Genomic DNA, 17,050 nt, shown 5'->3' on the forward strand with positions numbered 1-17,050 from the left:
ATGCTCTTACTTTGTTCATTAAACAACTGTGGGGAACTGTATCGAACGCCTTGCGGAAGTCAAGAAACTCGGCATCTACCTGGGAGCCCGTGTCTATGGCCCTCTGAGTCTCGTGGACGAATAGCGCGAGCTGGGTTTCACACGATCGTCTTTTTCGAAACTCATGCTGATTCCTACAGAGTAGATTTCTAGTCTCCAGAAAGGTCATTATACTCGAACATAATAAGTGTTCCAAAATTCTATAACTGATCGCCGTTAGAGTTACAGGTCTATAGTTTTGCACATTCGACGTCCCTGCTTGAAAACAGGGATGAACTGTTGTAGGGAAGCTGCCTACTCACGCCGTAGTAAATTCACATCAGTCTTTCCTTTGTGTGCCAGCCTAGTCCGCTGTAACTAGCTCTCACATCATAAATGTTGCGCAGTACTTTAAAAATAACGTAAATAACCTGAAACGTTTCTAGCATATCAGGAGTAATACTAAATCAATATGTGTTGAATATCAGTTCAATAACTTTAACCATTTTCGAAATTTGGACGTTTTTCTGTAAAAATCATTGGGGCAACAGAAAAGAGCTACAAACTTAAAAATTTATATCTAGATTCCTTTTGCATAATAATTTAGTAGAAACAGTATTCTAGATCTCACAAATTAAAATTTTAGTTGAAATTCATGATTTTCTGGTTTTTGTCTTAGAAATTAAAGAAAGCAAGATAGATTAAGTAGGCGAATTAATAAGGCTAGGATGTTTAAATTTAAGTAGAAGGGAGATCCGCTGTAATCATAATGATGTGAGAAGTTTCAATTGAATAAGCATAAAACTGTAGCAATAGCGTATCTCCAAAGGCAAGTTCAGAGCTCGTCTACTGCGTGTAGTGTAATTAAATTAATTCTCTCGCCCAAAATATTGGACTTAGCCACGTCAGACTTTTATTATGATTACTTACCTGTGTGCTGAATGCACATTTAAATTGAGAGCTTCATCGGCCATCAGCAAAGGATGCGATGATTTATTCAATAACTTAAAGTGGTGCATTACTATCCCAGCGGCTAGTCGGGAGAGCAATTTCGATCAGGCGTTCCCTTAGCCGTCCGCACCGCGGCTTTATATATAAGAACGCTGCGCGAGAGAAGAAAGGCCCCAGTTCTCTCCAGACGCTGAATAGCACACCACCTGTGCCGGGAGTCGCGTCGCGTCCGTATCATCGCTGTAAACAGCCTTGGATGCCGTATTAAGTTACTCGGGATACGCGTAACCATTAAATCGTTTTTGAGTGAAGTGTTAATTCTGGGATGACTTTAATGATCTATCTTCAGTTTTCGTATGTGGTATTTTCACCTGCCGTCGCGGGACAGACATTCTACCATTATTTAGCGTGGCGTTTGATGGACATTATCATCAAATTATGGCGAGCATTCACTTAAACAGTTAATTTGGACAGTTATAGTTGGATCAGCGCATTAGACTCTGAACTGCTCTGTTGAATTGTGTGGATTCTTCTTGGTTTGTGACTTTCAGAATATAGTGAACATTTTAGAGAGAATATCCCAGACAATCTCCTAATTCCTCAGAGCTATAAACTGGAGCTATAAGTGTATTTCTCAGATGAAGTGGGCACTAGGAATTCTAAGTACAGCCTTCACGTTTTGCTAATCACTTTCTGGTTGCCAATATTGTAGTTAGAGAGCCAGTGTTGAGAATGGCAAACAACAGCATAAATAATAGGAACGTTTAACAACAATAATTCCACCCGCCGCCCCACATATGGTGAATCGGCTAGGAAATGCATCTTTTCTACATAACATTCTACATTATATATTAACAACTAAATCCCACCCGCCGCCCCACACTGTGCCCATTTCCAATCCTTTGGAACGCTACGCTCTTCTAGAGACCTACGGTACACCGCTGCAAGAAGGGGTGGGGGGGGGGGGGGCGCAAGTTCCTTCGCGTACTCTATGTAAAATCGAACCCGTATCCCATCAGCTCCAGCGGCCTTTCCTCTTTTGAGTGATTTTAATTGTTTCTCTATCCCCCTGTCGTCTATTTCGATATCTACTATTTTGTCATCTGTGCGGCAATCTAGAGAAGGAACTACATTATCGTAGTGGAAACTGCGACGGATGGCAGCGACATCTTCCGGACACGGAAGGTCGCTGGCTTTCCTGTGACCGTCGAAGCTCTCCCCCTAGGCATGGACCCTAAGACGCAGTGCTTTAGGTGCCAAGCTGAATGTCATGTGGCCCAATACTGGCGCAACTCGTCGCGATGAGTCACGTGCGCCGGCGCGCGCGACAACCGCTCCTGTGAAAGGCGACGAGATGAGGCGCCATCTTGTGCTCGCTGCGGAGGACCACATATGGCAAACTGGTGTGCCTGCCCGGCCTTTGCCAGCAACGGCTGCACTGGAGACAAGGCGCAAACTGAGAAGAAAAGGCGACGGCGCCGCAACCACCGTGGAAGAAAGACGCAAAGAAGAGGGGAGAAGATAGCTCCCACTCCCAGGAGGCTAGAGATGGGTAGTTTACGAACGAACGGGCGCAAAGGAACGGTTCGTCAAGATGAACGAAAGGACTGAGGAACGAATTCCAAGGAACGATCGGTTCATAGTTCACTTCGGTCGCGGCGGTCTACTTATAGTTCCCGGGAACGAGGAACGATCGGTTCATAGTTCAGTAGTTCACTTCGGTCGCGGCGGTCACTTCGGCAGTTTTCGTTCCAACCTCGGTCGCATACTCGTCTCAGTCTCGGTCTCCCTCGGCCGCACTCGTCATTCTTCGCATGACCACTTGTCTCAGTTCCACTTAGTTCAGTACCCAGTTGTTCGTTTCGTTCACTGCGCTCGCCTATTTTACATGTGTTCCAAACTGTTCTTGCACTTGGATCTAGCTATTCAGCGTCCACGACCGGTAATCAAAAAGTATTTAATAGTTACGTAAATTACATAAAAATTACGTTGTATGTAATAGGTAAGTCTTTTCAGGTAACAAAAGGGCATATCAGCTCACTTCATTATATCGATGAACAGCAGAAGACATACTTATAACAAGGCAAGTTTTTTTTTGTTATTCATATAGTTTTTGGTTTCATCGACTTCATTTAGCAGCTAACTTTCTATAATTTGCTTAATTTTTAGTGTAAGAAAATTCATATAAGACGGTTTTCGTGTATATTTCATATACAAAACATCACATTTAGGAAGTCTCTAATTATTTTTAATTTTGGTTGTTTCCAATTTGTATTACCTGCTAGTTTGGTTTCCTTGAAAGAAAAAAGTGGGTTGTGGGTCTTTTTGGCTCAGTAGGAAAAGCGGTGCCTATCCATTTGAAAAGACATAGACTGCCATAAAATCGTATTTACTTATTATCTCAAAAACATTTGTTCAGAAGCGGCTTTCAAACCAAAAACTTTATTACTGCGAACTTAATTATTATTATTATTGCTGCATTAACTTTAATAATGCAACATAAGAACCTAACTTTTTCTAAGCGTGTGACGCAAGTATGAGAAGACCACATTTTATTTTATGCTTCCATAAAGTCTTTACTTCGCCTACGAACTCAGAGACAACGTGAAGTGTATATATATGGTGTAAACGATTATTGTTTACAACGTAGCATAGCTATGTAGTGGAAGTCGAAACGGAAAATTTTATACACGACACTTATGGTCTATTAATTGGGAAACAGCCAGCAACAGGTATTTAAGACTACATGAGCTATAGCCCATGCGCGTCGCGTGAGATTTTCATGTTCTCTTCTCCAACTCTCTATACACATTGTCATCGATTGTTTCGCAATTGTTGCTTGCATTAGCTCGTTACTTCTTCACTGCCTAATTATTACATGTATGTCTGTTTGTTATATCTGCTCGTAATGGGCAACACATCGTCCGTAATTGGCGAGCAGTCTGTACTCGGGGCCGGTTTTCCGTGCGCCACCCAATATTATTTCTGTGCGATCAGCCACACAAGGCTACGGTTGGCTAAACGAGGGGTTCTGCAGAATCACAGAAATAACTTGTAAAAGTGTGTAAGAGTGCGACATCTACATCTACATTTATACTCCGCAAACCACCGAACGGTGTGTGGCGGAGGGCACTTTACGTGCCACTGTCATTACCTCCCTTTTCTGTTCCAGTCGCGTATGGTTCGCGGGAAGAACGACTGTCTAAAAGCCTCCGTGCGCGCTCGAATCTCTCTAATTTTGCATTCGTGATCTCCTCGGGAGGTATAAATAGGGGAAAACAATATATTCCTCATCCAGAAACGCACCCTCTCGAAACCTGGCGAGCAAGCTACACCGCGATGCAGAGCGCCTCTCTTGCAGAGTCTGCCACTTGAGTTTGCTAAACATCTCCGTAACGCTGTCACGCTTACCAAATAACCCTGTGACGAAGCGCGCCGCTCTTCTTTGGATCTTCTTTATCTCTTCCGTCAACCCGATCTGGTACAGATCCCACACTGATGAGCAATACTCAATATAGGTCGAACGAGTGTTTTGTAAGCCACCTCCTTTGTTGATGGACTACATTTTCTAAGGACTCTCCCAATGAATCTCAACCAGGTACCTGCCTTACCAACAATTAATTTTATATGATCATTCCACTTCAAATCGTTCCGCAGGCATACTCCCAGATATTTTACAGAAGTAAATGCTACCAGTGTTTGTTCCGCTATCATGTAATTGTACAATAAAGGATCCTTTCTATGTATTCGCAATACATTACATTTGTCTATGTTAAGGGTCAGTTGCCACTCCCTGCACCTAGTGCCTATCCGATGCAGATCTTCCTGCATTTGGCTACAATTTTCTGATGCTGCAACTTCTCTGTACACTACAGCATCATCCGCGAAAAGCCGCATGGAACTTCCGACACTATCTGCTAGGTCATTTATACATATATTGTGAAAAGTAATGGTCCCATAACACTCCCCTGTGGCACACCAGAGGTTACTTTAACGTCTGTAGACGTCTTTCCATTCATAACAGCATGCTGTGTTCTGTTTGCTAAAAATTCTTCAATCCAGCCACACAGCTGGTCTGTTATTCCGTAGGCTCTTACTTTGTTTATCAGGCGACAGTGCGGAACTGTATCGAACGCCTTCTGGAAGTCAAGGAAAACAGCATCTACCTGGGAGCCTGTATCTAATATTTTCTGGGTCTCATGAACAAATAAAGCGAGTTGGGTCTCACATGATCGCTGTTTCCGGAATCCATGTTGATTCCTACAGAGTAGATTCTGGGTTTCCAAAAACGACATGATACTCGAGCAAAAAACATGTTCCAAAATTGTAGTTCTGTAATGAATAAAAACTCTATACTCCTGGGGGGGGGGCAAGTGCCCCCTCTTGGTGCCCTCCATCCTTCAGTCACCTACACTACTAGTTTTCAGTTTTTCATAAGAACCATATACCAAGCACAAATGAACGGTGAACGAGTAGAAATGAACGGTTCCCAAAAAAAGAACGATCAGCAGTGAACTAGTTCCCGAGGATGAACGAGTTTGCCCATCTCTACAGCAGGCGTCCGGAATACCGTGCCAGTGAGAGTATCGAAGGGGTCAGCGCGGAGGCGTTAGCACAGCAGGCCCCTGCAGGAGATGCCCGCCATCATGCTGGCGGGCGATGGCGGATGAGGCGATTGCGGCCTTCAAAGGCCATGGACGCAGATAGGGCAGCTTTTAAGGCCACCTTGTCTGCAGAAACGGAGGAGGCGTGCAGCCAGCTGCGGCAATTGCGCTCGCAGCTGCTGCACGACACATGTGCGGACGCCACAGGTGAAGTGAAGGCACCTGCCGCCGCTTCCTTTATGGAGCAGCCGGCGGTAAATTACAGCGCGAGGGACACGTCGAAGAAGAACACGGGTGCCGCTGCAAGAACGCCGGAACCTATCGGTTGCGAGCAGCTCTGCTCCGACGAGTGGGCTTCCAGAGCGATCAGGACGCGCACGGGTATCTGCTACGTCGTCCGCTACACAGGGAAGACTCAATCGCGACTATCACTGAGCCTGCAAGCGCAGCCAACGAGAGAGGAGTGGTGCCGCTACGCGACCGCTGTCTCCGAGCGCTTGGCTTCGACGCTCGCCCACCAGACACCGGTGGACAACCTACGACCTTCCCCCGAGCCAAGTCATCGGTGAGGCAGCGCGACAGTGGGCTCTCACAGCCTAATCTGCAGCACACCGTGCTGCAGCACCGGAGCGGACAGATCTCTTATGTCGAACATGTGGCTTGACATGGTATCTGCTTGCATGATACCCACTTCCAACTTAACCCATCCTTTCAGCCGGCTGGTGTGGCCGAGCGGTTCTAGGCGCTTCAGTCTGGAACCGCGCGACTGCTACGGCATGGATGTGTGTGATGTCCTTAGGTTATTTAGGTTTAAGTAGTTCTAAGTTCTAGGGGACTCATGACCTCAGATGTTAAGTCCCATAGTGCTCAGAGCAATTTGAACAATGTGAACCCATCCTTGCATAACCTGTCGCAGTTAGCAAGATTCCGCTACTGCTCTTACCACCCGACCTAACTATCGCCGCTTCCCGTGGTACTTTTTTCCCCCTCTGCCCTTCAAACTGCTATCCTTCGTTCAACTTTCGACCCAATCTATCTCCAGATGAGCGTATATTAATGGTTAACCTTAACCAGGCGTACGTAAACATCGCAGTACCCACATCCTGCAAGACCAGACTTTAGTTAAAACTAACCCTTATGCAGAGATGGCAGTAGACGTTTTGTGTGGGCGTGGAGGGGCTCCACCTCGTAACACGACACTACGGCACAGGCAGCGTCGCTGCTGAGCAGTGAATGCACATGAGGCATGGACAGGAACTCGCATCTATGCACTGCGCTGTTGAAATAGATACGCATTATACAACGTACACCTCATGCAAGAAATTTAGTGATTTTTTTGACAAGGTTGTAAGAGGTCCATGATTAAAGAATTTGTTGCTAGCGCACTTGAGCAGACGTAATTTCGATTATTGCTCACGCGCTGCCTGCGATATGTAAGTTATAAGAGAATCTGGGACCAAGTGCCAATAATTACTCTAATCGGTTGATACACTAGTGTAATTCTGAATGATGACTAACATAAGACTCAATGTATCCTTCACCTTCTATCCTAATTACCAGCAATTACTGCAATATCCGTATGTCCTGTCCATCCTCATGATCATGGAGCACTATATTTTGTTTTTTGAACTAATTCTACGTAGATGTAAGAGTATGGATTCTGCCAGAATGTGGTGTTGACATACCAAGCTGTCCACCACCTTGAACGATGGAGATGTCATTATGGTCCTACTGTTTGGTGTACCTAATGTACTACCAAAATGATAATATACAATATTAATACAACATTTCAGTGTTTTGGCTACACTGATAAATACTTCAGGGAAGAGAACTTCAGATTGTCTCACTTGGTGATGTGCTTCTGAGGAAAGATATGGATTTTCAGTGCAGCTACGTGCAAGCTAGTGTGCTACAACCATGATGCTATCCTTCCCATCCCTTTCCTAGTTCTTGTAAAATGTTAAAGACTTTTACAGTGCGTGTGCACTTCTTTTCATTCGCTAATATGATCAGTTCTTCTAAATATGCTAAAGACTTATACAGTGCGTGTGCACATTATTTCATTTCTCAATATATTTAAATTCTTGTTTAATGGTAAAGACTTATGCAGTGTGTTAAAATTCTTGTAACATCATAAAGACATATACAGTGCGTGTGCACTTTATTTCATTTGTTAAAGTATTCAGTTCTTGTAGAAATGCTAAAGATTTTTACAGTGCGTGTGCACCTTATTTCATTTCTTAATGTATTCAGTTCTTATAAAATGCTAAAGTCTTTTACAGTGCGTGTGCACTTTAATTCATTTGTTAATGTTTTCAGTTCTTGTAAAAAATTCCTAAAGACTTATACAGTGCGTGTGCACTTTATGTCATTTGTTAATATACAGGGTGTCCCAGCTATCTTGTCCACCCAAAATGTCTCTGGAACGATAACAGCTATTGGAAAACGACTTTCACCTGTATCAATGTTGGGCTGGGGCCCATGAATGTACATATTTGGAAACATTCTAAAACGAAAGCATATCTGTTTTTTATCACAAACTTATGTTTTTTTAAATGGACCTCTTGTATTTTTTCTTCAGCAATCCATAGCGTGACAAAGCACATAAACAATGACGTTGATTGCATCGCAATATTCCCATTACATCCCAAGATATTGAGACGCGAAGTTGACGCTTGAAACACCCGACATGCGCTGCTAGCGCACGTCCTGAGGCTCAGGCGTGAACCCCATTCTGCCCGTAATCGCGATGAATGTGTAATCACACCTCCATACTTATCAAGAGATCCGAAACGAATAATACGGTCTGCTGCCATCAACTCTCATAAGCACATAATGGTTTCCCTCTTGCACGTTTTACGTATCTACGTACACAATATGAACCAGTGCCGACCGGTGTACACCCGTCAGGTTGTCTTATTTATCCCGCAAACCCAAAATAAGGTTTATCTAATGCGTTATATGACCCATTGTGCCTGTCGCGCAGGGCCTAGCTCTACCTAGTCAAGTGTCCAACGTAGTTCCCACTACTGCCACAGTTACCACTTCGCCTTGTTTATGATTTGCGACCCATGCAAACTCCTGTACTCCACCACCCTCCGAGCATCCCATTTGTTGTTGCTTTGGCGTGCAGTACACCGCTTGCCAGTGTAGTCGTGCATCAGAGTAATCTAGTGACGGCACGGAGGTAGTACACATTGTGAATAAACATGGTGTTGTGGAACTTATACTGTACAGTTTAATGTACAGACATGAAGATATGGTAGAAATGCTGCTGATCTATGGAGAATGTACGTTGACGGGAAATACGTTATGAGATTGCTGGTTTGTTGATAATACCGTTAGCGAACATTATGATTATTAAACTAATATGTCTGTTTTCTACCCTACTCTACATACCTGTACTGTACCCTGTTGTAGGTGGACGAAATGCTGATCAGGCAGAACGACTGTACAGAAGACGATTCCCTGACAAGCCATCGCCTTCGTCTCACATCTCGTCTACGTGAAACGGGAAGCTTAAATCCAAGACCTCGACATCGTCCTAGAACACGAACAGGTGAAAGTGCTGAAGTTGCTGTGCTCGCTACAATAGCTGTGAATCCTCAAATCAGCACACGTCAAATTGAACGTGAAGTTGGTGTGTCGAAATCAAGTGCACAGCGTATTCTTAAACGTCATAAATTTCATCCTTACCATGTTCATTTACACCAGGATCTTCATGGAAATGACTTCCGCAATAGGGTAACATTTTGTCGGTGGGCTCAGCAAAAACTTCTGACTAATCCAATGTTTTTTGCAGATGTTCTCTTTACTGACGAGGCATCATTCTCCAACAAAGGAATTGTCAATATGAGGAATATGCATTATTGGTCCGCAGCCAATCCAAAATGGCTCCGTCAGGTAGAGCATCAACGTCCGTGGAATGTTAATGTTTGGTGTGGGATTATTGGAGATACCATTGTCGGACCTTTCTTTATAAATGGCATCCAAAATGGCAGACAGTACTCCAAATTTATACGACACAATCTTCCTGTTCTCTTGGACACCATACCTCTGAACCTGAGAATGGTCATGTGGTATCAGCATGACGGATGCCCTACACATAACGCCTTACGAGCACGACGACTTCTGAACCGTAAGTTCCCTGGTAGGTGGATTGGACGAGGTGGCCCAGTTAGGTGGCCTGCCCGATCTCCGGACCTTACACCGCTGGATTATTTTCTTTGGGGAGCAGTGCGATGCTGTTTACCAATATGAACCAACAACACCAGAGGAAATGAAGCAACGCATTATTGATGGTTGTACAGCCATCAAAGAGGAAACAGTAGCACGAAGTAGGGCATCCTTCATCCGCAGAGTGACCCTATGTATGCAAGCCAATGGGCATCACTTTGAGCATGAGATGTGAACGCTATGTTTAGTATGTAGTGCTGGTATCACAGTGGAAGTTTCTACAAAGGGCCATTTTACCCAGTGATGTTAAGAAACGTTTGTTTGCAACAATTTGTCATATAACGCATTAGATAAACATAACATTGATAATTATGTGATAATAAAACTAATTGGTTAAACATGTTTACATTCATCTTCTATGTCCTATCTGAACTTCCCAAATCAAAATATTTTTACCTAAACAACGGTAAAACTTTTAGTCCACTTGTTCGTTTCACTAAAACCATCAACATGAATTTTACTATTGCGAGTGAATGACTAACTGTCACTTGCGCTAGATCTACAGTAAAGTAAAGTATTAACATTGAACGGCATTGCCTTTTTAGTAACGGATTAACGATAAGCGAAGTTAACTTTGTGACTAACGTTGCGATACACAGATATGTTACAGAACCGCATCACACCTAGCCTATGGGATAAATACCTGCTGGAATGTACGACGTTAATGCAGGATGGCAGCAGACCGTATTATTCGTCTCGGACCTCTTGATAAGTGGGGAGGTGTGATTACACATGTCAATTACATCGCGATTACGGGCAGAATGGGGTTCACGCCTGAGCCTCAGGACGTGCGCTAGCAGCGCATGTCGGGTGTTTCAAGCGCCAACTTCGCGTCTTAATATCTCGGGATGTAATGGGAATATTGCGATGCAATCAACGCCATTGTGTATGTGCTTTGTCATGCTATGGATTGCTGAAGAAAAAATACAGGAGGTCCATTTAAAAAACATAAGTTTGTGTTAAAAAACAGATATGCTTTCGTTTTAGAATGTTGCCAAATATGTACATTCATGGGCCCCAGCCCAACATTGATACAGGTGAAAGTCGTTTTCCAATAGCTGTTATTGATCCAGAGATATTTTGGGTGGAGAAGGTGGCTGGGACACCCTGTATTTTGTACTCATTGCTTATACATTGTGTCATTTCTTAATATGTTCTGAACTCAGTGCGTGTGCACTCTATTTCATTTCTTAATATGTTCTGCACTTATCAATAATGTATATACTCTCTGACTTTAGACTTAGTTAACTAAAAAGATTCTAGAAAAATTTGTTGCCCATGGCAAGTCCAATTGACTCAGCATTGCTGCCAAATTTTTGCCCACCCCAGTGGAGGGTTATGTAAGAGGTCCATGACTAAAGAATTTGTTGCTAGCGCACTTGAGCAGATGTAATTTCGATGGATTGCTCTCGCGATGCCTGCAATATGTAAGCTATAAGAGAATCTGAGACCAGAGAGCAGTGTTGACTGCAGTAGGAACTGTGTGTTAGTTGTAGTAGTAGTAGCTGTCAGTCGTGTGTGTGGAGTTGGCTGGGCTGGTCGTGGGAACGTTGTAGTATAAGGTAAAAGCAGCCTCGCGCATATGTAGTATTGTTATATCAAGTCCCATGTAAATGCTTTTAAAAAGAAATCTCTTACTAATAATCTTTCTTATAAAAATTAACTTTCGACAATCATTCAACTCAATTTAAAGATTTTACTAATTTCTCCAATCCTTGGTCATCCTGATTATTGTAAAGAAAAATCAGTTCTTTCTTTTTATACATGACAAATCTCTTGGCCAGCTTATAGGAGCAGATATATAAGCGTTATCTGGCGACCTTATTGAGGTAAGAATTTTCTATTTATTCAGAATGATCTTTCAGGGCCATGACGCAGCACTGCTGACGTCCAAAATTCACCAGTTTAAATTCACAGTCATTATTGAAAGGTTATAAGTGAGCGACAATTTTTATTGAGAGATTAGTCAAATTTTATTATTGGTAGGTTACGAAATTTTACTGTTGGTAGGTTTTGGAGTGTATCTGTTGGAAGGTTACGCTGAATGTGAATTATATAAGTAATTACATTTTACTGTTGGGAGGTTTCGGAATTTTTCTGTTGGGAGGTTACAGTGAATGTGAATACTATTCATATTATTTTATTGTGGGGAGGTTACAAGGTTTATGTTCATTGATTAAAAAAAGCACGTGTACCATTCCTTACTTCGCCCTCTTAAGGAACCATTTTTTTCTTGCCTCCTAAAGCAATCTTTGTTATTCCTCAGTGTTCAAGTTACCTACATGTCAAATTTCATCGAAATCCATTCAGCGGTTTAAACGCGTATACGTAACCGATGGAGTTAATTTCGCATTTACTAACATTATCATGGGAGTATGAGTTAAACACGTTGAGTATTTTATAAGCATGGAAGTCCGGCTTTCACCCGGTACTGCGTCCGTACAGCAGTCGGCTTTATTGGCTCGGAGATCCCGTTAGGAATTTTCACCTGGTTGCTGCAAGTCTTTATATTTGACATCACTTACACAACTTGCCTGTCGATGGTGATAAAAGCCGCGCGGGATTAGCCGAGCGGTCGGGGCGCTGCAGTCATAGACTGTGCGGATGGTCGCGGCGGAGGTTCGAGTCCTCCCTCAGGCATGAATGTGTGTGTTTGTCCTTAGAATAATTTAGGTTAAGTATTGTGTAAACTTAGGGACGGATGACCTTAGCAGTTAAGTCACATAAGATTTCACACACAATTGAACACATTTTTGGTGATAAAATACACACACACACACACTGTAAGTAGGCTGTTTCGATTTTTATATTGGTAACGCCACCGCCACGTAGCGCTCTGTATGAAAATCACTGGCTGTGCTGTGTGCAGTCTGTGGCTGGTTTGCATTGTTGTCTGCCACTGTAGTGTTGGGCAGCTGGATGTTGACAGCGCGTAGCGTTGCGCAGTTGGAGGTGAGCCGCCAGCAGTGGTGGATTTGGGGAAGTGAGATGTCGGATTTTTGAGAGCGGATGATCTGGACGTGTGTCCATCAGAAACAGTACATTTGTAAGAATGGATGTCATGAACTGCTATATATATTATGACTTTTGAACACTATTAAGGTAAATACACTGTCTGTTCTCCATCAAAATCTTTCATTTGCTAACTATGCCTGTCAGTAGTTAGTGCCTTCAGTAGTTTGAACCTTTTATTTAGCTGGCAGTAGTGGCGCTCGCTGTATTGCAGTAGTTCGAGTAACGAAGATTTTGTGAGGTAAGTGATTTGTGAAAGGTATAGGTTAATGTTAGTCAGGGCCATTCTTTTGTAGGGGTTTCTGAAAGTCAGACTGCGTTGCGCTAAAAATATTGTGTGTCAGTTTAGTGTTGATCAGAATAGGTACTGAGCGAAATGTCTGAGTACGTTCAGTTCTGCTCAGCTGTTTGAAAATCAAATAACGTAAGGGATTTACCAGCACAGTAATTCAATAATTTTTCTAAGGGAACGTTTCAACACACACACACACACACACACACACACACACACACACACACAAACACACACACACACACACACACACACACACACACACACACACACACACACGAGTGGAAAAAAATCCTATATCCGATCCAGCCGGGAATCGCAGCCGTGACCCAGTGGTCGAGGGTTATCAACGCCAGCTATAAGATCCCAGATGTTTAAGCGTATGAGTAGTGTTGTTATGGTAAGTAATCGTGACGGCGCTAAAATAAAATTTGGACTTTTTAAAATTATGAAGCAGCGTTAAAGTGACGGGAAAAGAAAATTAATAATTTGTAATTTGGTGCGGCGCCAATTTTGTAATACCTGCACGTGCAATAACATTTGCTACCCTCACGTCTCTGCCTGTTATCCGTGGCTGTGCTCACATGTCAAAGTCAAATGCAGCCTCAGAAAAAGTCTCCCATGTTCTACATGCAAAGGCACGACGTCTGTTTACCGTACAGAATTTAACTGTCTACGTCACTTCGTCGTGAGTCTGCAAGCACCTAAAAAAGCTCTAAGAGACGGGTGGAGCTCAGCGGGTTAGAATGTGACGGGCTTGCGACCGATATTAACAATAAAAGCATTTTGAGAAAAGATCAGAGGTCGAAGAGTTGATAGTTTTTCAGAGAGTAATTAGTATTCCATTTTACGAGTTTAATTTTTCAAATCAATAAATACCTAACACTAATCGCTTTCTAAAGGAGTCTGTCTCTATACCAAATTTCAAACAAATCTGTTCGGTAGTTTAGTCGTGAAAGCATACCAGACTGGTTTATTTCGTATTTATAATATTAGTATAGATATGAATTTGGAATTACGGATTGGCAATGCTCTAACGTCACACGATCTTCGTATGCCTCGTTCCTATTTCCGTTACGACCACTATCGCTACGTTAGTGAATATTGAACAGACAGAATTTTTTTCGCACTTACATTATTAACATGGAAATATGGTTTGACATTGCTGTAAAGTTAGGTAACCTCGCTCTGCCTTGGGGCCCAAGTTTGGTACAATCACTATCTCCACGTTCGTGACTGATAAATACGAAAACGTGGAACACAACCATCACTATAGCTACAATCGCACAAAAAAGTATTGGCACAGTTACATTTTAGTGTTTGTCGGTTAAACGAAACATATATTTCAGAACAGAAACCAGACACGTGCCACCTTACATTACATAGGTTACAAATATGCCCAAATCACCTGTCCGTAAAGTAACATACAGTGTTATGAAAAATAAACATCGCTCTTCTGCATCCAAAAAAAGTATTGGCACACGCGTGTGAATCGGACAGTGTATTCGTTTTCTTCATTGATGTTCACCTTCTAATAGCTAGTGTGCATCCCTTCAACATCTATAACAGCACGTAAACGCCTAGGAATCCTTTGTATTAAATTCCGGGTGATATCAGGGGTAATTATCGACCATTCCTCCAGGAGCACTCTCTCCAAGTCGTTTTAACCGGACAGATGCCTTTTTCTGACTTGTGTGTCAAAATGATCCCACAGGTTCTCAATGGCGTTCAAATCAGGGATCTGAGGTGGTGTTAGAACCCTTGAGGGGGCAGTATTCAGTAACCGCTCCCAGGTATTCATGGTGGTATGTTTTGGATCGTTGTCTTGCTGGAAATGAAACACCCCGGAAGGCGCAATGTCTGTGCACTGGCGTGTAAATTACCTCACAACACGTCGACGTATCTCATATGATGCATTGTACAGTGGATTACAGCTAGATTTCCAACGCCTGATGCCGGCAGACAGCCCTAGACCATGATACCGCCCCCACCGTGTTTAACTGTGGGATGCATGTGTTTGATGTCGAGGTGCGTATTCGGCTTGCGCTAAGCTTTCTTTCTTGCATCAAATCCGAACACATTGAACTTCGATAATTCGTCGCTAAATATCACAGTGTACCAAAACTCCATCGGTTTGCTGATGTAGTTCTTGGCAAACTGCTGGCGTTTCTGCCGGTTATTTTCCGATATATATATATATATATATATATGTCTTTTTCCTAGGAGATCGTCCTTGCATGTCTGCCTCATTCAACACATTTCGTATAGTGTGAACACTAACCATCTTCCGGACGTTGTCTGAACAATCTCAGCAGTAGTTGGTGCACTTGCAGTAGGTTCCTTCCGAGCAAGTGCGATCATACGGCGACGCTCGCGCGTTGTAAGCACTTTTAGACGTTCAGGACGACAATTATTCAGTGTTGTCCCAGTCTCTTTATATTTGTGAATCACGGCTCGTACCGCGGTGTAGTTAACAGACGCCTCTGCTCCGATTTGTCGATAGCTTCTCCCTTGTGAATGGAGCAATACCACTCTCTCACGCAACGCCACTGAATGTTCCTTCTTCTTCGGCCCCATGCTGACCACTATCGCGCAATAGAGCAACATACACTACTGGCCATTAAAATTGCTACACCACAAAGATGACGTGCTACAGACGTGAAATATAATCGACAGGAAGAAGATGCTGTGATATGCAAATGATTACCTTTTCAGAACATTCACACAAGGTTGGCGCCGGTGGCGACACCTACAACGTGCTGACATGAGGAAAGTTTCCAACCGACTTCTCATAAACAAACAGCAGTTGACCGGCGTTGCCTGGTGAAACATTGTTTTGATGCCTCGTGTAAGGAGAAGAAATGCGTACCATCAGGTTTCCGACTTTGATAAAGATTGGATTGTAGCCTATCGCGATTGCGGTTTATCGTATCGCGACATTGTTGCTCGCATTGGTCGAGATCTAATGACTTAACAGAATATGGAATCGGTGGGTTCTGAAAGGTAATACGGAATGCCGTGCAGAATCCCAACGGCCTCATATCACTAGCAATCGAGATGACAGGCATGTTATCCGCATGGCTGTAACGGATCGTACAGCCACGTCTCGATCCCTGAGTCAACAGATGGGGACGTTTGCAAGACAAGAACCATCTGCACGAACAGTTCGACGACATTTGCAGCAGCATGGACTATCAGCTTGGAGACCATGGCTGCGGTTACCCTTGATGCTGCATCACAGACAGGAGCGCCTGCGATGGTGTAGTCAACGACGAACCTGGGTGCCCGAATGGCAAAACGTCATTTTTTCGAATGAATCCAGATTCTGTTTACAGAGTCATGATGGTAACATTCGTGTTTGGCGACATCGCAGTGAACACACATTGGAAGCCTGTGTTCGTCATCGCCATACTGGCATATCACTCGGCGTAATGTTATGGGGTGCCATTGGTTACATGTCTCAGTCACCTCTTGTTCGCATTGACGGCACTTTGAACAGTAGACGTTACATTCCAGATGTGTTACGACCCGTGGCTCTACCATTCATTCTTTCCCTGCGAAACCATACATTTCAGCAGGATAATGCACGACCGCATGTTGCAGGTCCTGTACGGGCCTTTCTGGATACAGAAAATGTTCGACTGCTGCCCTGGCCAGCTCATTCTCCAGACCTCTCACCAATTGAAAACGTCTGGTCAATGGTGGTCGAGCAACTGGCTCGTCACAATACGACAGTCACTACTCACGATGAACTGTGTTATCGTATTGAAGCTGCATGGGCAGCTGTACCTGTACACGCCATCCAAGCTCTGTTTGACTCGATGCCCAGTTGTATCAAGGCCGTTATTACGGCCAGAGGTGGCTGTTCTGGGTACTCATTTCTCAGGACCTATGCACCCAAACTGCATGAAAATGTAATCACATGTCAGATCTAGTA

The sequence above is a fragment of the Schistocerca piceifrons genome, chromosome 8, assembly GCF_021461385.2.
Source record: "Schistocerca piceifrons isolate TAMUIC-IGC-003096 chromosome 8, iqSchPice1.1, whole genome shotgun sequence".
Lineage (NCBI taxonomy): Eukaryota > Metazoa > Arthropoda > Insecta > Orthoptera > Acrididae > Schistocerca > Schistocerca piceifrons.